The following is a 26,778-nucleotide window of genomic DNA, read 5'->3' on the forward strand; positions in this document are numbered from 1 at the left end:
TGCATACAAAGCGCCCACATGGCCCTCCCCCAATCCGCTCTACTGGACGAGATTCCCCCAGGGCAGAGGCTGCTACATCCGCTGTGCCTGGAAACCCGGAAACCGGATTCGCCCTCCTCCCGGGACCCCTAGCACAGCGCTGAAAGGAGGCGCGTCGAGGGAGGCGGGTGCCCAGCCTCCAGCAGCACTAGAGTCTGGTGGCTTCTAGTTTTGTTTTTCGCATCATGGCCTTGTATTAGTCTCTCCTCTGGGCATGTGTTTCTTATGTAGAATCGGAGAAAAGGCACTGTCCGCCCTGATCCGCGAGCAGCTTCAGTGTCAGAATGAGAGGTTCTTAACCAGGAGCCTGCATTCCTAACCCGGCCTTGCCTCTGGCCTCAGTTTCCTCATCTGTAAAATATGAATGTTGCGATTTGGAACATGGAAGAGGGGGTGGAGGGATACTAGAGCCCTTTCAGGCCTGTGGCTGGAAGCCTGGGATCTCTCTCAATGGCCAGGTGTCTTTGAGGGGTTCAAGATGAAGGCACCTGCCCCAGGTTCCACAGTTAAGAAGTGACTGAGCCATTTCCAGCTCTTCTAAACAGCAAGACACCGAGTGATCTTTCAGAGCCTCAGTTTCCTCATTTGTAGACTGAGGACTGTGAACCCCTCTTCCCTGGGGTGACCCTAAAATTATGTGGAAAATACGTAGAGTAAGTGCCAAGCACAAGGTACTTAATAAAAGCTCATTATAATGGATTTAATTAATTTTTAATAACGAAAATGCAGTCTCATTAAATATGTATTCACTGTTGTGTTCCCACGCTTATTCTGTTAAATCTCTTTTCCCTTTTGGCTAGTCTGGCTTCTCCCGCTCTTCTCCTCCCCAACCCCCGCCCCCATTTCTGTAATTCCCAGGGACTCAGCTTGCTTCTCTCTCATCCTGGTCACTTTACAATCCCCTCCTTGAGATCTGTACTCCAACCTGCTGTAGAGTCGAATAAAACCCTATCTCTTCCTGTCCTCACTATGCCCAAAGGCAAGGCCACACAACTTTTCTATAATTAGGGATTATGTAGTTTTTACTATAGGAACACAGTTGGGGACAGGAAAAGTAAGGAACCAGGGGCAATTATGAAGCTCAGGGAAATGATACCAAGATGTAACATGACTCCTCTGCCAGGTACTTAAATAGTAGCATCCCTCTGGGTACTGACCCAAGCTCACTTCTCACCTCAAGTGCCATCTCTGCAAATAGTCCCCAAATCTCTGTTGCCAGCTCAGATTCTCCTGACCTATGGACTCAGCTGTGTATTGTATAACGTCCTCATTCTTTCATTCAAGAACATGGATCTCTCCACTTCTCTGGGTAGGTCTCCAGAGGAATAGTCCAGTGAAAGACCTGTCCCCACTTCTGATCTAACAGCCTGCAGAGGGATGGACCAGACAGGAACCGGCCTACCTCTGCCAACAGGAATGAGGCCATGCCCTGTGAGAGAACCAAGTCCCCTGAAATACACATTTTGCTTGTTCTTTTTTTTTTTTAATATATTTATTTTTGGCTGTGTTGGGTCTTCGTTGCTGCACGCGGGCCTTCTCTACTTGCGGCGAGCGGGGGCTACTCTTCGTTTCAGTGCGCGGGCTTCTCATTGCGGTGGCTTCTCTTGTTGCAGAGCATGGGCTCTAGGTGCACAGGCTTCAGTAGTTGTGGCTCACGGGTTCTAGAGCGCAGGTTCAGTAGTTGTGGTGCACAGGCTTGGTTGCTCCGTGGCATGTGGGATCTTCCCGGACCAGGGCTCGAACCCGTCCATGTCCCCTGCACTGGCAGGCGGATTCTCAACCACTGCGCCACCAGTGAAGCCCCATTTTGCTTGTTCTGATGATGAATTGAGACCCGCTAGACTCTGTTCCCCACCCCAGGGAAGAACTGAAAGTAGACCCCAGAGCAGTGAAGGCTTGGTCCAAGAGTGGTCCATGTGGAGCACAGAAATCTTTCCATATGCTGTTTTCTCCTTTCTCACTCCTCTAGTTAATATAGGCCTTCTGGAACCCAAGGCTCACAAAACCTTTCATGAAAGGGCCACAGGTTATGTCATCACACTAATCTCTCATGGATCCCTTTCTCCTCAAAATGTACCTTGAAGTCTTTGCACGAGAGCTTCCTCCTGCCTAGAACTTGCCCTGCTCCTTGTTCCAGCCCTGCCACCTGCATTTTCACCAGGCTATTTGCTGCTACCCATCTTTCTGACCTCAGCTTAGACGTCACATCCTCTAGGAAGGCTTCCTGAACCTCAAAAATTGGTTGAATATTATTCACAGGTGCATATCAAAGGATATAGGAATGCAGTGACACAATGTGTAGGATTTGTTTAAAATACAAGAGAGAAAGAAAGAAAGAGAGTTAGGAAGGAAGGAAGGAAAGAAGAAAGAAAGAAAGAAGGGAAGGAAGGAAGAAAGGAAGGAGGGGAGGAAGGAGGGAAGAGAGAAAGAAAGAACAAAAGAAAGAATGAAAGAAAGAAAGAAAGGAAGGAAGGAAGAAAGAAAGAAAGAAAGAAAGAAAGAGAAAGGAAGGAAGGAAGGTTGGTTATCAAGGGTGGCCAAATATTTATATGTATTGAAGTTGGAGAACTGTTATATGAGGATTCATTATACTATTCTCTCTACCTTTGCATATATTTGAAATTTTACCAGTTAAAAAAAAGAAGAGGAGGGACTTCCTTGGTGATCCAATGGTTGAGACTCCACACTTCCACTGCAGGGGGCATGGGTTTGATCCCTGGTCTGGGAACTAAGATCTCACATGCCATGCAGCACAGCCAAAAATAAAAATAAATAAAATAAAATAAAAACATTTAAAGAAAAAAAAGAAAAGCACATATACACATACACAAAATCTTGGCTAGAAGTGACAAGGTCAGACACAGACCCTTCGACTTTTGTGTCTCTGGCCAATGTCCTGTTCTTTGTCTCATGAGTGATTAACTAAGATGAGAACTCTCATCCCCTTGAAACTATCTAGACACAGAGATAAACATTTTCTGTTAAGCTGACTGAGACTTCCCCTGATGCAAAACAATCCCAACTGTAAATTCCTCACACCTGTAACCTATCTATTCCTCCCTATAAAAGTCTGAATCAAAACCACCCTGCCTAGACACTCTGATCTTTGTATCTGTGGGGCTCTCCCTGAGGAAATGGACTGAATAAAATCAGTCTCCTTATTTGTCCACATTGTCTTTGACAGGAGTCCCTTCTATGGTTTCCATAGAATTCTTCTCCATCATACATGTCATGCTGAACTGTAACTGCTTGTCTGTCTTCCCCAGTATCCAGCATGATAAAAATGGGGAATTCCTTCAATGTCCAGTGACGGACTCAGCACTTTCGCTGCTGTGGGCCCGGATTTGATCCTTGGTTTGGGGAACCAAGATCCCAAAAGCCATGCAGCATGGCCAAAAATAAATAAAATTAATTAATTAATTACATTAATATAAAAATGGTCAATCTGTGACTGTTCTTTCTGGTAATGACTATCTACCAGACAGCGTAATATTTTATTCTGGCCCTCCTAGTTTGAAGGAATAATGCACACCAAATGTTTATTGCAGAATGCTTATCTTTCTGTTCTCTGTAACAAGAAAATGGAACCCAGCCCATTTAGAAATTTTATACTTTTAATAAACAAATTGAAAAGAAGGGCAGCCAGATCACGGCCTTGTGTTGGGTTTGCTGACAGTTCAGTTTGAAGACTGTTTCCATAGAGATCTGGCCTCCCCTTTTCCAGTGACAGACAGCTAACAGTGGTTCTCAATCTTAGCTCACCTGAGAGTCTTAAAAAATACTGATGCCTGGGCCCCAGCCCCAGAAATTCGGATGCAGTTGATCTAGTGCATGGCCTGGGCAACAGATTCTTGAAAGTTCCTCAAGTGATTCCAGTGTGCAGCCAAAATTGAGAATCACTGTTAGATCGAAGCAGAGCATCATCAGTGTTCCCTCCTGGCAGACTGGTGGGAGCATCCTTGGTGGGACAATGGATGGCACACTTGGATGGCACATCACTGGGACTGGCAATCTGACTGGCAGTGATGCCAGCAATCTCAGTGAAGACAGCTCTAGACAACTACAGATAACCCAGCATCACCAATCTCGACTGGTGGCAGGAAGCCAGGTCTGATCTCATCACCAAGAGGCCCAGACAGGGAGACTGATCTTAAGCCAGACAACAAAAGCAGCTGAAGGAGCTGGATGAGGACCAAGTGGAGTAGGGAGGCTTGTGCTACCCAGGTCTGTGCAGTTGTCAATCTCAGTTTCCTCATCTATAAAATGGTGATAAAAATACTACCTGCCTCATAACCCTCTCAGACTTCAGACAATACTACAAAACTATAGTAATCAAAAGAGCATGGTATTGGAACAAAAATAGACATATGGATCAATGGAACAGAACAGAGAGCCCAGAAGTAAACCCACACACCTATGGTCAATTAATCTTTGACAAAGGAGGCAAGAATATACAATGGAGAAAAGACAGTCTCTTCAGCAAGTGGTGTTGGGAAAGTTGGACAGCCGCAAGCAAATCAATGAAGTTAGAACACACCCTCACACCATACACAAAAATAAACTCAAAATGACTTAAAGACTTAAATGTAAGACATAACACCATAAAACTCCTAGAAGAGAACATACGCAAAACAGTCTCTGACATAAATTGTACCAATGTTCACTTAGGTCAGTCTCCCAAGGCAATAGAATTAAAAGCAAAAACAAACAAATGGGACCTAATCAAACTTATAAGCTTTTTCACAGCAAAGGAAACCATAAACAAAATGAAAAGACAACCTACGGACAGGGAGAAAATATTTGCCAGTGATGTGACCAACAAGGGTTGCAAACAGCTTACACAACTCAATAACAGAAAAACAAACAACCCAATCCAAAAATGGGCAGAAGATCTAAATAGACATTTCTCCAAAGAAGACATACAGATGGCCAATAGGCACATGAAAAGATGTTCAACATTGCTAATTATTAGAGAAATGCAAATCAAAACTACAATGAGGTACCACCTCACACTGGTCAGAATGGCAATCACTAAAAAGTCTACAAATAATAAACCCTGGAGAGGGTGTGGGGAAAAGGGAAGCTTCCTACACTGTTGGTGGAATGTAAATTGGTGCAGTCACTATGGAAAACCTCCAGTATGGAGGTTCCTCAAAAAACTAAAAATTGGGCCATATGATCCAGCAATCCCACTCCTGGGCATATATCCAGAAAAAACTATAATTCAAAAAGATACATGCACCCCAATGTTCATAGCAGCACTATTTACAATAGCCCAGTCATGGAAGCAACTGAAATGTCCACTGACAGATGAATGGATAAAGAAGATGTGGTACATACATACAATGGAATACTACTCAGCCATAAAAAAGAATGAAATAATGCCATTTACAGCAACATGGATGGACCTAGAGATTATCATACTAGGCAAAGTAAGTTAGAAAGAGAAAGACAAGTACCACATGGTATCACTGATATGTGGAATCTAAGCTATGACACAAATGAACTTACCTACAAAACAGAAGCAGACTCACAGACACAGAACAGACTTGTGGTTGCCAAGGGGTTGTGGGGAGGGATGGATTGGGAGTTTGGGATTAGCAGATACAAACTATTACATATAGAATGGATAAACAACTGGTCCTGCTGTATAGCACAGGGAACTATACTTAAATCCTGTAATAAACCATAATGGAAAAGAAAAAAAAATACTACCTGCTTCATAAGTAGTTATAGGGAATAAACAAGTTAACATATATGAAGCGTTACTAAGTGGTATGTAAGTCTTAGCTGCTGTTGTGGTTTAGAGAGGTGAGGAAATTGGGCAGTGTTTCAGTGGATAAAATAAGATTTTTTACATACATCTCCTCCCCGGCCAGTATGGTCTTCTCATATGAAGGTGTTCACAGTTTACATCGTTTTTAGTTCCTATCATAATGAAAAAAATTGTAATGTTCATACTGTCTTAGTGTAAATGAACTTTGGCTTCATAAGTCACGTAGTTTTCATGTATTGATACTAACAGGCTTCATGTTCTGGCAAGCTTGTGATCATTGCAATTTCCTCCTTTGGAGCATCAGCAAGACACTGGGGTTTATACTAGGACTTGCTGTGTTGGCCAAGGCAGCTCTTACCCGCTGGGGCCGTGGAGTGGGTTTGGAAGGGACCCCAGGTTTCTCTACCAACCAAATGCTGTGCTTATATCTGTGGCCTGAACTCCTGGTTAACCTTATTGGAGAAAAGACACTTAAGAGGCTGAAACTTTGGGGCCAGGACAGTTGGGAGTGGCAGGCCCTGTCTGTGCAAAGTCACTAGGTTATCTATCCTCTTTTTTTTTTTTTTTTTTTTTTTTGCGGTACGCGGGCCTCTCACTGCTGTGGCCTCTCCCGTTGCGGAGCACAGGCTCCAGACGCGCAGGCTCAGCGGCCATGGCTCACGGGCCCAGCCGCTCCGCGGCATGTGGGATCTTCCCAGACCAGGGCACGAACCCATGTCCCCGGCATCGGCAGGCGGACTCTCAACCACGGCGCCACCAGGGAAGCCCAGGTTATCTATCCTGAGTAGAGAGATATAATGATGAAGTCACCCACCTGCTATTCTCCAGGGATGCTGACCTAGGCTGGTCAGGTCTGTGTTACCACCAGAGCTCCTCCTATTTCCCTTGAGGTGTTGACTATTCAGGTATCAAACATGGAGCACAGGCACAGCAACTCCACCTGCTGACAGGATTAAAGTAGAATATTCTGTCCTCACAGGGCAATCCCATTTCTCTTGCCCAGCTGAAGGAAAAAGGCCCAAGAAGTGTCAACAATTTTGATCAAAAGCAATCGACACAAGGGAAAAAAATACTTTATCAGAACAAGAGAGACTGTAGACTATTTTCTAATCCCCTGGAAAAGTAAGCATCTTTTGAAAGGATTTGTTGTATCTGAAATCCAAATTCTGAAATTCAGTTCCTGGTACCTACCAAAAGCAGGGCAGTGACATTCACTGGTGTCTTTTGGGTCTCAGTCAAGGATAAATACTTTACATATGTTGAATCATTTAAAATCCTCTTAACATAATTATCTTCATTTTTATTGGTCTGGAAAAGGAAGCTCTTAAATTGAGGTAACACCTCCAAAGTAGCACATCTAATGCGGGGTTGGGGCCAGAACACCATTCCAGATCTGTCCATAGACTCTGGCTTCTTGGGGAGGAAATTCATCTGTTTACCTAAGACAGCTGGGCTGCCTTAACATGAATAAAACGACGAAATGTCTTTTCAAAGATATGGGTTTTATGGAAAAGTCAGAAAATATACAGAAGCAAATGGAAAAATAATCATTCATCATCTCCCATCCAAGTTACTGCAGAAAACATTTTGGGGTTATATTTGAAAACGTTAATGTTTACCTGCTTTTGTCATCTGAGCCTTTAGAATAAGGCTTTTTTTCTAGGTCAATAAATGTAGATATAGAGGCTTCCCTGGTGGCACAGTGGTTAAGAATCTGCCTGCCAGTGCAAGGGATACAGGTTCGAGCCCTGGTCTGGGAAGATCCTACATGCTGCAGAGCAACTAAGCCCATGTGCCACAACTACTGAGCCTGCGCTCTAGAGCCCACGAGCCACAACTACTGAAGCCCGCGTGCCTAGAGCCCGTGCTCCGCAACAAGAGAAGCCACTGCAATGCTCGCTGCAACTAGAGAAAAGCCCGCACTCAGCAATGAAGACCCAACGCAGCCAAAAATAAATAAATTAAATAAATAAATGTAATAAATAAGTAAAAATGTAGATCTATACCATCTACAGTTGGCTGGGTAGTATCTCAGTGTACACGTGTCCTAAATTATTCACCTGGTTCCTCTATCGTTAGACATCTAGGTTGTTTCTAATTTTTATTTATTATAAACAGTGTTCAATACATATCTTTGTACATCTTCGGGTGCTTTTGTTTCTTTAGGGGAAAAAATCCTAAATGTGAAATTGCCAAGTCAAAGGGAATGCACGTAACTTTCTTAAAAAACAAACTTTTATTTTATTTTTGAAAGGCTTTTAAAAATATATTTATTTGTTTGTTTGTTTATTTTGTTGTGCCGGGTCTTAGCTGCAGCAGGCAGGCTTCTTAGTTGTGACATGCAAACTCTTAGTTGCAGCATGCATGTGGGATCTAGTTCCCTGACCAGGGATTGAACCTGGGCCCCCTGCATTGGGAGTGTGGAGTCTTAACCACTGCGCCACCAGGGAAGTCCCTGAAATTTTTTTTTTAATTTTATGTACAAACAGCTAGCATTGTTTCTGCTGTAAGGATGTCCTGGATGACCCATTCAAGGAAGTTTACTTGGTCCAGTTTAATGAAGCCAATATCCTTTGTGTACTGACGGATCCTACTGTGCTGGTTTGAGCAGAGGTAGCAAGAGCAAGAACCCTGGCTGAATTTTCTCGAATGGCTCCAGAAGAGCTGCTGGCTACCCACCTTGCTTTCTCGAATGCAAGGAGGCAAAAGGAAAGAGTTCCAAAAACAACCTTTTAGATTCAAGTATGTCACGTATAGAGAAAGTGCGTAAGTTATAAGTGGACAGTTTGATCAAGTATCACAAAGGGAGCACACCTGTGTAAGTACCACCCAGATCGAGAAATGGAAAACTATGATCCCCCTCCACCCCTCTCAGGCCTCCCCACAACCTTTCCTGCTCTCACCTTTCCAGACATAACAACTCTTCTGACGTTTAACATCACAGATTGATTCTGACTATCTCTTAACATATAAACATTATCATCCAGTGTGTACTCATTTGTGTCTGATTTCTCCCACTCAATGTTATCTTTGTGAACTTATGTTGATGAGTATAGTGGGAGCTCATTTTCATTGACGTATTTTTTTTTAATTCTAATATTGAATTTTTAGAAAGTGAATACTCACGGGCAACATCATACCAGAAGCATCTTTTGTGCCTTCTACCAGTCATTGCTTTCCTAAAAGGTGACCTCTCTTCCGATTTCTATCACACTCGATTTGTTTTACTTTCCTTTAAATCTTATATATAAGTAGATCATACAGTAAGTACTCTTTGATGACTGGCTTTTCACTCATATTTTTACCGATTGGATTCACCCACAGTTTTGGGTGTCGCAGGAGTTCATCCTTTATTGTATAGTAGATCAGTTTACGAACATGCAGTAATTTATCCATTCTACTGTTGATAGGCATTTGGATTTTATATGATTTTTGGCTATCATCAATAATGCTACTACGAACATTCTTGTGCATGTCTTTAATGTTTGGAGGGGGCCATGTCCCCCTTTTCATTATTTTTCTTTTTCAGAATTTTTGGGCTATCTTTGCATATTATTCGTCATAGAGATGTACTTTAGTATCATTTGGTAAAAATCTTAGAAAAGTTAACGTTAGGATTTTGACTTGGATAGTGCAAAACACACAGGTTAATTTAATATCTTAATTTTGCTGATTCTCATTCCGTGTTTATTAAAATCCCATGTCTCTTGACAAAGTTTTACAGTTTTCTTCATATCATTTTTAAGCATTTATTTTTAAGTTTATTCCTCGGTAGTTTATACCTTTGGTTGCTTTTGTGAATAGGATCTTCTTCCAGGGAGGTCTTTCAATGACACTGTATGAAAGAAATAAATGAGTGCTGTTCAGAAATTCAGTATGTTACAGAAATTCTACTTGTCTCTTTTGTTTGTAAACAACTATTTAGAACTTTCATAGTTGCTTAGTAACGTGTCCCCTTGGCTTTTCATTCTGTGGTGGTACAAAGATAACATGGATTTCTGGAGAAATCCAAAATTGCATGGCAGTGTTGGAAGCTTTCCCAGCTCACGAGTCCCTGCACAAGTTTCTACTCAGGCTGACAGGAAAGAACACCTAAAGCCTGGGCCATTTCTAGGTACTTATTCTGTACCAGTTACTACTAAATGTGGAGAAAACAGACAGATGATCCTCAGAAACATGTATAGAGCTTTCAGTTTTCTATGGAGAGAGATTCAGCCTGTAAGGCTGAAGAACTTTCCAGCAGGGGACCCGCATGGGGAAAGGCCCTGAGATGGGAGGGATTTAGCACATTCAGAGAAGGGAAAAGAATGCAGGGCTGGGATGTGCTGAGTGAGGGGTGTGTCCTGAGATGAGTCATGACTGGGGAAGTGCAGGCAGGATTATCTGCTGAGATGATGCTCTTCCCACTCTGGCTGATGGGGACCCAAGCAAATGCGATGGGCTGGGGGTGGCAGTCAGGCGGCCCTGGCTGCAAGGTGGTGTGGGCCCAGGTAGACTGAGTCCCAGCCCCAGGGTTGCCTCCTTCTAGCTGTGGAAATGAGGGCCAGTGCCGTGGCCTAACTCTCCCTGGGCCCCATACTGAACTGGACATCTGGCATTGTAGCTACATTACATAGAGAATGGATGGACAACAAGGTCCTACTGTATAGCACAGGGAATTATATTCAATGTCCTAGGATAAGCCATAATGGAAAAGAATATAAAAAAGAATGTACATATATGTATAACTGAGTCATTTTGCTGTAGAGCGGAAATTAACACAACATTGTAAATCAACTATACTTCAATTAAAAAGAATTACTAATGAAATTAACATTTAAAGATCAACATATAAAAATACTTTTGGGACTTCCCTGGTGGTCCAGTGGTTAGGACTCCACATTTCCACTGAGGGTGGCACGGGTTCAATCCCTGGTCAGGGAACTAAGATCCCGCATCCTGTGGCGTGACCTAAAAAGAAATAAAAATATATTTTTTAGCATCATCCTTGCAGATTAACTTTATCTTATTTTTAAACTACATTTAATAAGCAGCAAGTTGGAACAGTTAAGCTTTGGGTTCCTCCCTCTGTTAAGCATGCAACCATCTGTAAGTGTACACATGAGAAGCTGCTTCTCCAAGGGACCCTTTTGAAATATGGACAAGCATTTTCTCACGGGAATAACATCACCCTCTAATTGGATGCAGTAAGAGAGTAAATGGTTTGATCATGCAGAAGACAGCCTAGTGAGGGAGAGGGTATGTTTATACACACAGGATTCCTTTGATTCACACTCTGCTCTGTCCTGTGTTTCTATGACAGACATCTGGTCATTCCCCTCCCAGAAAGCCATTGTGTGGCACCAAAGAGATAAAGCGTGTGAAAAGGCTTTTTAACAGAAGAGCTAGACAGGTTGGGGTAGGTTGGGTGACTTCCTGGGGTCCCTGAGCATCTGGGGAAATGGGTGGTAGGGGCCCTGACAGGTAACCCACTGAGAAAGCAGAGGAAATGCCAAAACTGAGATAACTGAGGCAGCTGGAGATCAAATAAGACCTTTAATTTTTATTTTTTTTTCTAAGCTGGCCTGCCCACAGTTCAAAATTTGGCACTAGTTTCCATGGAAGAATGCTGGTTGCCTCAACCATGAGACCTTTCACTGCCCCTCCACCCTCACCCTGTCCAGCTTCGACCTGGGCTCAGCCTAGCCAAACCCAGCTCCTGAATGCATGTGGGCCCAAGTGTTGCAGGAAAACGCGTGGGGCCAGAGAGGATGGTCACATCCCACGTCTCAGGCGAGTCCCTGGGACGGCCGCCAAGTGTGGGTTCTTAGCTTCGCACAGGAAAGAATTAAAGAGCGAGCCACAGTAAAGTGAAATAAGGTTTATTCAGGGAGATATATATTCCATAGACAGAGTGTGGGCCATCTCAGAAGGTGAGAGTGGCCCCAAGGTAGGGAGATATATATTCCATAGGCAGAGTGTGGGCCGTCTCAGAAGGTGAGAGTGGCCCCAAGGTATAGTGCTGCCAGTTTTTATAGGGGTGGGTTTCTATAGTGGGTAATTTCATAGGCTAATGAGTGGGAGGAATATTCCAGCTATTTTGGGGAAGTGGTGGGGACTTCCAGGAATTGGACCACCGCCCACTTTTTGACTTTGTATGGTTGGCCTTGGAACCGTCATGGCACCTGTGAGTGTGTCATTTAGCATGCTGATGTGTTACAATGAGCATATATTGAGGCTCAAGGTCTGGTGGAAGTCAACTCCTCAGCCATCTTGGACCTAGTTCGTTCTAACCAATTTATGTCGTGTCCCCAATGGGTGTCATTCTTTTAAAGGTTGTGTCCTTCCCCCTTCCTGTCTCACAAGAACCCATGTGGCTCAGAGATGGGGTGAACACATCTGGTTTTCCTGTGACCCTCCCCATTTGTGCCTGTTGTCCTGGTGCCATTACTAATACTCCCCCTCTCATTCTCTGCAGTGCTCCAATATAGGTGATAAATTATGTGTTCTCCTTATTGAGAACGCAGCTACGGGCTGTTACCTCAACAGTCAGCAAGACTTGGAAGCCTAGGTTTGGAGAGCAAGGGTCCAGGGATACTGCACTTGTTCCCAAAAGGTAAAAGGAATGGACAGCAGGGGAGGGTCTAAATTGTTCAGCCTAACATAAGAAAGACCCAGGAGGCAGTGATAATGCTCTGGTTCACCTCCCCATCCCAGGCATCCTCATTTGTTTGAGCCCCAGCACTGCTGCCTTGCATACTAGCAATCTAGATGCATAAAGCACGGTACACTGATCAAAGGCAATCAGACATTCATTCCATCTAACAAAACTGAGTCCAAGCTCGCTTTGTGTACCACGCAACAGGCCAATGAATCTGGAAACGAGGTGCTGAGGCAAGGAATAGTGACTTTATTCAGAAAGACGGCAGACCAAGAAGATGGTGGACTAGTGTCCCCAAAAAACCATCTTATCAGGGTCTGGATGCCAGTTTCTTTTATAGAACAGAGAGGGGGAGGCAGTGAGGAAGTAAAGTAAAAAGGGCCATTAGTTTTGCCTGGCTTGGCCAGCCTCAGGGAGGGGATGTGTTAGTTTCTTCTTTTCTGCAGCCATCCACCTGTGGGCAGGGTCAGATTGTCTCCCTGTGAGCTGAACAAAGGCACTTTAGTTTAACATTCAGGCAGAGGGGCAGGGTTCCCTGAGGCAGGCCATTATGGATGATTATAATAACAAAAGCAACGAAAAGCAAAGGTTAAAGTCAAAGAAACAGATCCAACATGGAGTCAGATTTTGTTCTTCCCTGTTACACAATTACTGACACGCTACTTTGGTCCAGGAACAGATGCAGACACTGGGAATCCAAAGAGGATTTCAGGCAAGTCACTAGACTTATAGTGCAGTGAGGTAAACACTATGAGGTAAGCCCAAGGGGTCATGGGAGCCCAGAGGAAGAGCTGGCTCACTTTTCCTGGAAAGCCAGCGGGGGCAGGGAGGGGCGCAGTTACCAGGAAAGCTATCACAAAGGAGCTCTTGGAGCCAGGCTCTGCAGACAAGACAAGGTACCAGATATCTCCCTGTGGGAGCAGGGAGTTCTCAGTTTTCAAGAGCCATACAACCAGTGTGATGAATTGGGAAATGGGGATTGACATATATACACTAATATGTATAAAATGGATAACTAATAAGAACCTGCTGTATAAAAAAATACATAAAATAAAATTAAAAAAAAAAAAAAAGAGCCAAACAACCGGAATTACAAGTGTGTGTGAGCCAGCAGGAGGACCCAGGCAGGCAGATGAAGCCATGGATGACGCAGTCTCGGGAGGGTGGGGCTGGTGTTCCTTTCAGACCTTCCCCTTAGGGGCAGCTTGTGCCAGGCCCCAAGCCGGGTCTGGGGCTGAAGTTCAGAGCATCCAGATGGCCTGTGGGAGGTGAGAGTGGGCCTAGAATCAGGCAGGCTCTGAAAAAGCTGATCCACTATCAGATAAACGTCCTGGGAAGAAGGGTAGAAATCTCGTGTGCCCATTCCGAGAATTCCGAAAAGCAGGAAGAATAGGCAGGCCCCAAGGCACTGGTTTCCCCTTGACTAGAGGGCAAGGTTGAGAAACAGGCTGGCCCCAGCTCACCCTTCCCACCCCTCCACCTTCTGCAATTTTTGCCACTGAGGATGCCATTAGGTTTTAGGGTCTGGTTGAGGTAACCCAGTGGTTCTCAAGTTTTAGCATCACCTGGGGAGGCCTGTTAAAACACAGATGCCTGGGGCCCACTCCAGAGCCCATAGGTCTGGGGTAGAGACCCCAAAACTGTACTGTACACAAGTTCCCAGGTGCTCTGGTTCTCATGGTGTTTTTTGGTTTATTTGCTTTTCATTGAGGTATAATTATACAATAGTATACAAATTTCAGGTGTACAACATAGTGATTCACAATTTTTAAAGGTTATACTCCATTTATAGTTATTAGAAAATATTGGCTATATTCCCAGTGTATAGTATATCCTTGGAGTTTATTGATTATATTCTCATGTTTTGAGAAGCACTGAGGTAACCCAGTCGTGGTCTCTCTTTGATGGGGCCCCCAGTGAGGCTGCCTGGGGCTGAGGACATGGGATTCGGAAGTGGGAACTGGGCTTGTGGGCTGGCTTGTAAGACTCCTCAGTTTCTACCTCAATAAAATGGTCATTCTGGGGAATATCCTGGCTGTCCAGTGGTTAGGACTTCGTGCTCTCACTGCAGAGGGCTTGGGGAACTAATAAATCCCACAAGCTGCACAGCATGACTGAAAAAAGAGAAAGGGGTCATTTTGAGTCCCAAACAAGACCTGTGATATAAAAGCCCTTTGTAAACTGAGAGGTGAAATTCAATGTCAGTTATCAGGCCCAAGCTGAAACTGTGTAAAACTCAGATTGGGACTCGAACCCACGCAGCCGGGGCTCAAACCCGGCCAAAACCCAGATTGGGACTTCAACCTACGTGGCCAGGATTTGAACCGGGCCAAAGCCCTACTTGGGACTCTAACCTGACGTCTGCACTTACTGAGGCTCAGGTTCTTTGCGTCTTGGCGCAGAAGGAATTCAGCGAGAGGCAAAGTGATAGGAAAGTAGATTTCTTAACTTAGGATGCTTGTAAGAGATGCAAGCGGGCAGGCGAGGGAGCTCTGCCTTGAGGATTAAGTGGGCTACAATTTTATGGTCAAAAGAAGGGGGGAGGGGGAAAGACGGCCTTAGTCCAGTAGACGTGAGGCTTACATCACTAGTTCCTCCTTTATATCAGGCAGGAGAGTGTCTGACCCTATGAAGTCAAACTAGGATTATCATAGCACTTATTCAAATCAGTAGAAGGGTGGGGACATTTTTCTTCCACCTAATGGCCTGGGGCATATCTCGTACTTTTATTTATGGCTTTATAGTTAAGCAAGCCTGCTTTGTTCCAATAGCTTTCTTGAGCCATCATTAACTTACAGTGGTCTCCCAAAGTTTCCTAGGTTTCCCTCTCTATCTATAGTCCCCTACTGGGACTTCTACAACTACTTGTATAACTATCCTATTCTATGCGTATCACAAACCTGAAGTTGTGAAATGTGCTTGTTTCTCCTAAAATAATTATGGCTGTGACCTAAGGACCACACCTACATCAGGATCCCCTGGGATGCTTCTTTTAATGTGAACTTCATAGATCTGAATCTTGGGTTGGGGTCCATCATTACATTTACAATTTCAAAACATCTTGGGTGATTCTTGGCCACCCCAAGGAGTTTAAGAACCTCCAACTTATTTGAAGAGTGAGTGGGAGATGAAAAAAAAAAGTCATTCTTCATTTTTCTGGTTTGTTGTTGGGCCAGTAAGATCCCTCCCACCCCAAACCCCGCACTCCCTCAGTCTCCTTGCTGCCAGCAATGCTGGAGGAACCTCACTTCTCTGGAAGGTCATGGCTCACGGGATTCACTTTTCCAGAAAGCTGCTTCTCCGTTGCCAGGCTCCCAGCTGCACGCACGCCAGGCGCCCCCTCCTGGCCACATAGTTTTGTCACTTTTCCTCCGATGGCGCTAATCTGATCCTCCCACGTAAGAGTTCAGAATCCTTTTAACGTCAGAAGGAAATATGATTCTCTTGCATTTAAGAAGTTTGAATGCCTCTTCAAATGTCTCAGCTACTTGTGATTTTACTGTTCCAGTGTTCTGGAATGAGCTCTCCAGAAAAAAGAGGTTCAGGCATTTAGTTTGCAGAAGTGAAATCAGATCGGGGCGGGCGGGGTGGACTCCACCTTCCGTAGGCGGAGTCTTTTCTTTAAAAGGGCCACATCTGCCAGGGTGTAGCTCATAACACAGCAGTAAACTTGGTCCGTGGAGGATGTTGGAGGTGTGTACCTGTGTGAAGTTTCCTTCCATGGCTTCATTTCAGCAGTGTGTGGTTTTCTGTGTTCAGTTAGCGTTTCTTGCAGAAGAAATCATGCATAAGCAAATGTAAAATTCCCATTATCCTCAGATAGTTCCCTAATGTATCAATTGTACTGGCACAAATTCGTGCTCTTTTATAGCAAATCTGACTGTAATGCATCATTAAGAATGTGCTGATATGAAAATACCTCTGAAATAAATTAGAGTGAATAAAACCAAGGTGCAAAAAAAAAAAAAAAGCCACATTTCGGTAGGCTGGCAGAGAAAGTGTTCATGGATTCAGAAAATCTAATTAACAACCTGAGACTTCCTCTGAGTCTTCTGTTGACTGTCTGGTCACTTTCATCACAGCATCCTGGAGCTGGAGGGTGTCCTAAAGCTGTTCTTCCCAACTGTGTGCACACCCAGCACATAGTGATTGTTAAAAGATAAACTAATAAACGAAGGCACATTACACCTTTGAAGAGTTTATCTGAGCAAACATCAGTTTGAATTGGGCAGTACCAAACCAAAAGCTGTTAGAAGCACTCCACCTACAGGAGCTAGTAGAAAGGCTTTTATAGGAGGAGACTTGGAAAGAAAGCGAAGAAATTATTTGATTGGCTATACCTTGAGCAGTTGCTTTTGGGGGGGAAAACTAGCTGACTGTTTGTTTTTTTGCTTTTTTGCTTTTTGGCACGTGGCACTTGGGATCTTAGCTCCCCGACCAGGGATCAAACCCACACCCCCTGCATTGGAAGCGTGGAGTCTCAACCACTGGATTGCCAGGGAAGTCCTGACTGTTTGTTCTTAAATTTTATTTTCTGGGATTTGAGTGGCTAGGTTTTGGTTTACTTAGATAGGCTACCAAGGCATTTGAGTCACCTTAGTCCATATATACATTAGGGTCCACCGTTGGTGTTGTACATTCTATGGGTTTGGACAAATGTGTAATGACATGCATCCATCATTATAGTATCATACAGAGTATTTTCACTGCCCTAAAAACCCTCTGTGCTCCCACGTAGTCAGTCTCTCCCTTCTCACTAACTACTAGTAACTACTCCACAGTTTTGCCTTTTCCAGAATGTCTTATAGTTGGAATCATATAGTACGTAGCCTTCTCAGATTGGTTTATTTCACTTAGTCATATGCACTTAAGTTTCCTCCATTTCTTTTCATGGCTTCATACCTCATTTCCTTTCAGTGCTGAATAATATTCCATTGTCTGATGTACCGCACTGTACCTATCCACTCATCTACTGAAGATTCCAGAACTTTTTCATCTCCCCAAAAGGAAGCTCTGTACGCATCAAACACTTACTCCACATTCCCTGGCCTCCCCAACCCCTGGCAACTACTGATCTACTTTTAGTCTCTATGGATTTGCCTATTCTGGATATTTCATGCAAATGAAATCTCATTAATTCTTTGTACCTTCATTACTATACAGTCTTTTTTTTTTTCACATCTTTATTGGAGTATAATTGCTTTACAATGGTGTGTTCGTTTCTGCTTTATAACAAAGTGAATCAGTTATACATATACATATGTTCCCATATCTCTTCCCTCTTGCATCTCCCTCCCTCCCACCCTCCCTATCCCACCCCTCTAGCTGGTCACAAAGCACTGAGCTGATCTCCCTGTGCTATGCGGCTGCTTCCCACTAGCTATCTACCTTACGTTTGGTAGTGTATATATGTCCATACCACTCTCTCACTTCGTCACAGCTTACCCTTCCCCTGCCCTATATCCTCAAGTCCATTCTCTAGTAGGTCTGTGTTTTTATTCCTGTCTTACCCCTAGGTTCTTCATGACCTTTTTTTTTTTCCTTAGATTCCATATATATGTGTTAGCATATGGTATTTGTTTTTCTCTTTCTGACTTACTTCACTCTGTATGACAGACTCTAGGTCCATCCACCTCACTACAAATAACTCAATTTCGTTTCTTTTTATGGCTGAGTAATATTCCATTGTATATATGTGCCACATCTTCTTTATCCATTCATCTGTTGATGGACACTTAGGTTGCTTCCATGTCCTGGTTATTGTAAATAGAGCTGCAATGAACATTTTGGTACATGACTCTTTTTGAATTATGGTTTTCTCAGGGTATATGCCCAGTAGTGGGATAGCTGGGTCGTATGGTATTTCTATTTGTAGTTTTTTAAGGAACCTCCATACTGTTCTCCATAGTGGCTGTACCAATTTACATTCCCACCAACAGTGCAAGAGGGTTCTCTTTTCTCCACACCCTCTCCAGCATTTATTGTTTCTAGATTTTTTGATGATGGCCACTCTAACTGGTGTGAGATGATATCTCATTGTAGTTTTGATTTGCATTTCTCTAATGATTAATGATGTTGAGCATTCTTTCATGTGTTTGTTGGCAATCTGTATATCTTCTTTGGAGAAATGTCTATTTAGGTCTTCTGCCCATTTTTGGATTGGGTTGTTTGTTTTTTTGTTATTGAGCTTATACAGTCTTTCTTTCATTTGTTCTTCATTTCCAACCTCTCCTTTGCCCTAGGTCCCCCAGGCTCCCCTGCTGCACGACAATGTGTTATCTTTCCTTGGAACATTTGCACTTTAAACCCATGTGAATATGGCAAGTATAAGGCAAAAAGATATTTTGAATCATATTTCTGGGCCTCATTGTGACCCTGGAGATCCAGTGGTTGGGACTGGGTGCTTTCACTGCTGAGGCCCTGGGTTCAATCCCTGGTCAGGAAACTAAGATCCCGCAAACCCCTTGGCATGGCCAAAAAAAAAAAAAGAGGCCTAAAACTTGGAACAAATAGAGCCAGGGAACCTAGGTCAGCCTCAGAGTCACCTGGAAAGTTTCATGAAATGCAGATTCTAACTGCCCACTGGGGAAGTCTCATCCAGGGTGTCTTTGGTATGGTTTCGACAATGACTTTTTGTTCATGCACACTTGTGAGCACTCTGGGGTGGGGCTAGAAGTACAGTAAGGGCAAACCCTGGGGCACAGCATTTAGGGAAGCACTTGCCCTGTACCCCTTGCATCAACCAGTCAGGGCCCTGCACTGGGGGCTTCTAAAAATGTGTGGAGGAAAATGGGTCTTTCCAGGGAGCTGGAACTAGTGACCAGGGTCAGAAAAACCCAGGTTATACCTATAAGGTCTCCTGACATGGAAACTCGATGAGTTTTCACTGTTATCTTTTAAAGACTCATATCTTTAAAGGTCACAGGCATAAGGCAATATTTCCACCTAAATCTCAGACCTAGAGATGTCTAAGAACTAATTAGAGTTAATGACATTGACTTTTCTCAAATGGATGATTTTTAACATGCTGTATTAGTTTCCTAGTGTTGCTGTAACAAAGCACCATAAATGAGGTAGCTTAGAGTAACTATTCTCACCAAGTTCTGGAGGCCAGAAGTCTAAAATCAAGGTGTTGGCAGGACCATGCTCCCTCTGAAACCTGTAGGGGAGAATCTCTCCTTGCTTCTTCTAGCTTCCAGGGGTTACTGGCCACCCTTGGGTTTCCTCAGCTTGAAGTTCCATTACTCCAGTCTCTGCCCCCACGGTCTCATGACCTTCTTCTCTCTGTGTCTGTGTCTCTGTCTCCCTCTCGTTATAAGATGGCCTATCCCAATCCAACGTGTCCTCATCTTAACTTAATTACATCTGCAAAGATCCTATTTCCAAACAAGTTCACATTCATAGGTCACGGATAGACATGAATTGGAGGGGAGGAGGGGGACACACTTCAACCCAGCCCTGTGCTCGCTTCGGCAGCACATATACTAAAATCGGAATGGTACAGACAAGATTGGCATGGCCCCTGCACAAGGATGACATGCAAATTAGTGAAGGGTTCCATGTTTTTCAAATATCATGTATCACATATATGGAATCTAAAATATGACACAGATGAACTTTCCTACAAAACAGAAACAGACTCACAGACATAGAGAACAGACTTGTGGTTGCCAACGTGGGTGGGGGGGAGGGAGGGAAGGATTGGGAGTTTGGAATTATCAGATGCAAACTATTATATATGGAATGGATAAACAACAAGGTCCTACTGTATAGCACAAGGAACTATATTCAATCTCCTGTGATAAACCATAATGGAAAAGAATATGAAAAAGAATATATATATACATATATATGTATATAACTGAATCACTTTGCTGTACAGCAGAAATTAACACAACATTATAAATCAACTATACTTCAATAAAAAAAAATTTTGGAGGGGGCTATGCCACGCAGCTTGCGGGATCTTAGTTCCACGACCAGGAATTGAACCTAGGCCACGGCAGTGATAGTGCCAAGCCCTAACCACTGGACTGTCAGGGAACTCCCCAATAAATTTTAAAAAAAATTGTTCACCTCTTGGTTTTTCATTTGATTTGGATTCATTCTCTTCACCTACCTCCAAATAAGCCGGGGTCTTTTATAAGGATTTTAATGGATGTTGCCAATCATCTAGCACCAATTTAAAAGATGAGAAGATACTATTCTCCACAGGTGAACTAACCCATCAGATTATCAATGTGCTCTGCTCCCTTACAGAAATGCACATTTATAGGGGAGCAGCCTTTAGGGTTTGACCACCTGTATCCACTTGTATGTTTCCAAATGTAGGAGACAGTGTACCTACAAAGGATTTTCTATTTCTAGGAAGGTTGGGAAAAAATAAATAAAACTCCTACTGTTTACTTGAATCTAGAAAGGAATGAAAGCTCTCTTTTTAAGTTAGCGAAGGAATGAGATAGTGACAGGCAGACCTAAAAGGTGAATTTTTATTTTAAGCGAAACAACGAGGAATCATCGCTGTTTCTCAGTCTTAAGGATCACCAGGTTCACCTCAGTTTATAGTCAATTGAAACCCAGGGAAGCTAAGTGATTTCCCAAGGTCACACAGTGCATCAATCACCTAAAAAATACTTACTGAGCCTCTGCTACATGGAAATTTCTATGCTGGGTAGCATAGGGGCCAGAACAGAACACTTGACTCCAGATTCCTAGTCTCTTAAAATTGCTGGTGCCTCAATACCAATCAAGGGAGTGGCACCAAACCACCAGCAGCTACTGCATTCTTTATCTCCATGTACTTTTTTTAAAAAGCCAGTATCATTTAAGAATGTTCTTAATCAGGCAGTAAAAAGTCATTAATTTTATCAAATCTTGATCCTTGCATACACATCTTAATATCTTGTGTACGACATAAACAGGCATAAAGCGCTTTTGTTGCATCCTGAAGTTGTCCACGAAAAGCCCTTGACTTGCAAACTGAACGAGTTGCATTTTTCATGAAATACCATTTATACTTCAAAGAACACCTGCCCAAACTAGAGTTATTCACATTTGAGTATTTGGCAGGCATCTCCTTGAAAATGAATAAAGTGAAGACAACTGACAGCCTTTGTTGCCCATGATAAGATTTGAGCCTTCAAGTGACAAGTGAAATTTTGGAAAACTTGTGCCTACCACCATGAGCTTGACAGGTTCCCAATATTGTAAGACTTTTCTAATAAGATCTATAGTCATATTCCAAAGGTAATTTTTTCTATATTACATAATGAAGTGTGTTAACTTTTATAAGACTTGCATAACTCAGTTAATCAATATTTCCCAAATTATCAATCCATGATGTTAAAAAACCAAGCATGGGTAAAATATCTATTCAAAGTGCAAGATGGAAAAAAAAAAAGTGCAAAAGATGGATCTTAATGTAGCCGAGTAGGAAAAGTCCATTGATATGGTTTTAGATTACACATTGCAACTTAGGGAACCACCACTTGCCAAGCATTGGGGGTAGTATCACACAATAGTCACAATTATCTAATAATCATCTAAAAACAAAATTTTCTTCCCCTTGCTAACTACATAACAGTGAGGGTGAATTTTCTTCAAACACTTTAACCAGAACAACACCTTGCAACAGACTAATGAAAAAGAAGGTGAGAATCAAACTGTCTTCTATTAGGCGAGGCCTTAATAAAACATTTTTAATGTAAAAAAAACCACATTCTTCTCACTAAATGCTTCCCTATTTTGAAGAAGATCATTATTTTTTATTTTTAAAAATGTGTTGGGACTTCTCTGGTGGCGCAGTGGTTAAGAATCCGCCTGCCAATGCAGGGGACACAGGTTCGAGCCCTGGTCCGGAAAGATCCCACATGCCGTGGAGCAACTAAGCCCGTGCGCCACAACTACTGAAGCCCACGTGCCTAGAGCCTGTGCTCCACAACAAGAGAAGCCACCGCAATGAGAAGCCTGTGCACTGCAACAAAGAGTAGCCCTGCTCGCCGCAACTAGAGAAAGCCCGCGCGCAGCAACGAAGACCCAATGCGGCCAAAAATAAATAAATAAATTTATTATTATTTTTTTCTTTTTTTTTGCGGTACGCAGGCCTCTAACTGCTATGGCCTCTCCCGTTGCGGAGCACAGGCTCCGGATGCGCAGGCTCAGCGGCCATGGCCCACGGGCCCAGCCGCTCCACAGCACACGGAATCCCCCCAGACCGGGGCACGAACCCACGTCCCCTGCATCGGCAGGCGGACTCCCAACCACTGCGCCACCAGGGAAGCCCTATTATTGTTTTAAAGTGTTATTGTTTTACCTAACATGAAGTGGGTTTATTATTGGTATTGCTCTGGTCATCCCACGGAAGTATATGGATCCCACAAGCAAAATTTGACTCTGGTTTTGAGACTAACACACCACACACACTAAGAGGGTATGAAGAATGCTATTACTCACATAATCAGGCTTTCTGGGAAGAGCAGGGCAGTCTCCAAAGAAGGTCCAAAAACAGCTGAAGAAAGCAGGGAGAAGCGACTGGAGTCTTCTGGTGGTTAGGGGTGGGGCTGAAGTGAGGGCTCCCTCACGCGGACCAGATCGTGCGTGGGCTGAACTTTTCCTTGGCACAAAGGGAGGCAGCTCCTTGAGCTTTGTCACTGGCTTCAGCTGTGGGGTGAGAGGGCCAGGTTAGGCACAGAGGCTGGAAGGTGTCAACACTCAAATAGCAATAACGGGGTCGGACTCCTTATTAAAATTCACCCTTGATATTGGACTGATGTCTGAAATGTGGCCATGTTTCATTTAATTGAATTTGAACTTGTAAGAAACAAACCATTATGGTGTGCTATGAAGCCTGTAGGCTGGTTAGGGAGGTGAAAGTTCTGTTGAATGCCTTAAGAGCCCAGTGCTCTGTATTTTGCCAAGTGAAATGTGTGCGTTGGTTGCTATCAATAATATTTAGAACTGCAAAGGAGATAAGAAGGGTCTTGGTGAGCCCTCATATTGTTGCTTTCGTAGGTGCAGAGATATGGGTGACCTTGGTTTATATTTTGGGTATCTGTGAAGCAAGAGATTCCTAGAGTTTTTGACCCATAAGGATGCAACCTTGGATAAGGAATTGTTGCTGCCACTTGGCTGGACCAGATGGCTGACTATTGGCAATGAACAACCCATGCATCTGTAAACATGTGCAGCTGAAGCAGATTGTTGGCTAGGGATCAGGGCTAAGATGACTGCCTGAAGTCCAGCTAATTGTGCTGACACTGTGTCCTGTCCTTAGTTAGGGATGACCCCATAAAGGGATAAAAAGCAGCAGCTCTCCAGAGAGCTCCATCACGTATAGGGATGGCAATGGTGTCTGTAAACCATTCAAACTCCCATTGCTATTCACTGTATCGACCCCAAGGCTCCCCAAGTAGCCATGAGGTCTGGAGAGGGGTGACCTCTTCCAGCATGGTAGCATCTGGCAAAGGTTGTGAGACAAATAACCCAGGGCTACTTGAAAGAGGGCCTCAATGACATTCTCCAGGCCTTAAACATCAATTATCAAAACTTTCAACTTAGGTTGATTACATGTGTAACAGAAGCTTGGGCGGGCTCAGCAGGGGCAGCATAAAGCAGCCAGCTCAGGGTGTAAGCTCCCTAGCAGGCAGCAACACAGCTCAAAGAGCACACTGGCCAGCCAGCAGGCAGCAGCTCAGAATGCATGTCTGCCAGCAGGCAACAGAACCACTTAGCGAATCAAAGCAGGAGAAGAGAGACCCTTGGTAGTGGTCACCACTTAGATACTCAATGGTTGGGTTCACTCTGCCTCCTTGGGGTGATCGCAACATTTATTTACACAGAAATAAATAAATAAACAAATCAATCATTAATTTTAAAATAAAATTTTGAATTCTCAGTTTTAATTTCTAATACAGTAAACGTCAATAGAAATATCCCACATAAACAACTTTTTGACGCCCTCTCTATATTTTAAGGGTGTGAAGAGATCCTGAGACCAAACAGTATGAGACCCATTGGCATATCTATTTGTAAAACTGAAGCAAAAGTCTCACAAGATGGCAGTTACTCATCTATTATGTGATACACCCGGTTTTCTCCTCTATTCTTTTCTATTTCATCCTATAACAAATGCTGTTCATGCCCACGAATGGTTCATTAGCTACAGCTTGAAAACACACAAGTAAGGCATGAGGATAGTATAATGTCTTTGTGGGGCACTTTTTACTTAAATTAAACTTGGTTATTGCTGGAGAAAGAAGTATCCAAGGTCACATTGCCCCTGAGGATCAGGTTCTCACTTCTAAACAGAGTTGAATATACCGTGAAGTTAATGAAGCTTGGCTTTACGTCTCCTCATGCGCACAGGCCCCTTCTAGGGTCCTGTACCTATTTTTTATGGGTAATTTGGCATTCCTATTTTTTTTTAAAGCTGGCCACCCAATCTGTATAAGCTTCAGGCCTCACCAAACCTAGATCCATGCCTGCTTCTAAACCATTTTTCCCCCAGTATATAAGCTGGATTGTTTTAAAATAAATGCTTTGCTTTCCTAACTAAAAACAATGGTAGCAATTAGAAACACAGCTGCTGTTTGCTTCAAGTCCCTTTAAAGAAACCCACATGAGTTACTTATTTCAAGAAAAAGGGAGTTGATTCTAAGGATACATGTGCACTGGGACTTGAGAACCGTCCAGAACAAGTCTGTCACTTTTTCCCTTAGCAGCCCCATGGACTCTCTGCTTCTTTCTTGTGAATCTGTCCTCCTCTCTTTACAACCGGGCTCCTTCAGACCCTCAACTCCACGGTCCACAGTGAGCCCTTACTTAGTTCTCATCCTCCATTGACCCAGCCTGCCTCGGTTTACTCCCTTGATTTACAAATTGCCAACCCCTGGACGAGCAATCTGATTGGCTCAGCTCAGGGGTCCAAGCCTGGCCATGCCACAGGTTGCTGGGGAGCCTGAGATAGGCCATCCTTGGACCAAGTGCCCAGTAAACCACAGCAGGGGGTGTGGGCACAGGGCCAGGTGATACAAGCCTTAGCCAGTTAGGCCACAGAATCTGTAGACAGGGCCTTATCCCTTAGAAGGGCTGGTTAGCAGACAGAAGTTATTTTGATCATTCAAGCTTTGAGTTTTTGCTCTATATTCTTAATTAGATTTTAGTTCAATTTTAACTTGAATGTTTTTGCAGTGCTGCTTCCAAATGTATGTGTGTGTGTTTGTGTTTACCTCACTTTTCACTGTTTAATTTTGGAGTACAAAGGAGAATTTTTATTTTTGGTATTTTCTATTTTTAAAAACATGTTTCTTTCAGAGCATACTGATGTTCCAATTGTATTCCTTCCGGATTTTTTGCTAATCATTGGAAAGTTGACGCAAGTGAATTATTTCAAAGAAGTATGTGCTACTCAGTTTCACCTAGATGTCACTCTAAAAAGGTGGTTAAGACAAAAGAATCAATAGTATGTGTAAACAGGAGTTTCAGTACGATATTCTTAGCTGCTGGAGAATTTAATTTGTGAGAAAGACACACAAACTCACTGTGAGAGTCAGTTCCAAAAGGTCTCCAATTTCCTTTGTCTCTCTTCGGTGACACCCTAGGATTCCCTGAGTGTGTTGTGGGCTGCGTTCCATTCCATGTTATTGCTTTGTTTGTTGCTGATGGCAAAACGTGTCTATAACTTGTTTTAAAATATGGAAGCAGAAGTACCACATGAAGCATGTTTACAAATTTTAAGCCCTTCTGGATAGTTGCAGGAAAGAAGCCAGGAGAGGAAGGGAGTTCATGCACAAGAAAACCTACCATGGGCTTGGCACTATACTCAGGTACTACCCCTTTCTGAAGGTCAGCTCAGTAGAAGACTGGTAGACCCCATCCTTCCTCTGTAGCAGACACCCCTGTAGGGCCGTGGTTTTCCAAGTGGGGTCCTAGGACCAGCAGCGTCAGCATCACCTGGGAACTTACCAGGAAAGCACATCTTCAGGCTCAGCCCTAGACCTACCTAATCAGAACCCCTGGGGGTGGGATCTGACACTTGGTTTTAACAAGCTCCCCCAGGTTTCTGATGCAGGCTAGAATTTGAGAACCACCATTTATAGCAGCGGTCCCCAACATTTTTGGCACCGGACAGCTGGAGAGTGGGGGGGTGGGGATGGTTCAGAAGGTAATGTGAGTGATGGGGAGTGATGGGCAGAGGCAGATGAAGCTTCACTTACTCATTCACCACTCACCTCCCGCTGTGTGGCCTGGCTCCTAACATGGAAGTACTACTATGGACCAGTACCAGTCCACGGCCTGGGGGTTGGGGACCCCTGACTTACAGGCT

At 43.6% G+C, this 26,778-nt stretch overlaps 1 long non-coding RNA gene and 1 other non-coding gene across 2 annotated transcripts in view; one reads left to right on the top strand and one right to left on the bottom strand.

Moving 5' to 3' along the window:
- Positions 1 to 7,378: 7,378 nt before the first annotated feature.
- LOC111184491 (uncharacterized) overlaps positions 7,379 to 26,778 on the bottom strand; it is a 75,013-nt gene continuing 55,613 nt past the window's right edge. The window contains exons 8-9 of the long non-coding RNA XR_016394217.1: positions 22,908 to 23,114; positions 7,379 to 10,765 (exon numbers count right to left, since the gene is read on the bottom strand). This is a non-coding gene — a long non-coding RNA (uncharacterized LOC111184491). The remainder of the gene's footprint in view (positions 10,766 to 22,907; positions 23,115 to 26,778) is intronic.
- LOC115802678 (U6 spliceosomal RNA) lies at positions 19,916 to 20,022 on the top strand. Its single transcript, XR_004023204.1, has one exon. It is a non-coding gene; the product is annotated as a U6 spliceosomal RNA (small nuclear RNA).

This window comes from Delphinapterus leucas, chromosome 9 (genome assembly GCF_059928025.1).
Source record: "Delphinapterus leucas isolate spDelLeu-1000000601 "Yukka" chromosome 9, BTC_Dleu_Yukka2, whole genome shotgun sequence".
In the NCBI taxonomy this organism is placed as follows: Eukaryota; Metazoa; Chordata; class Mammalia; order Artiodactyla; family Monodontidae; genus Delphinapterus; species Delphinapterus leucas.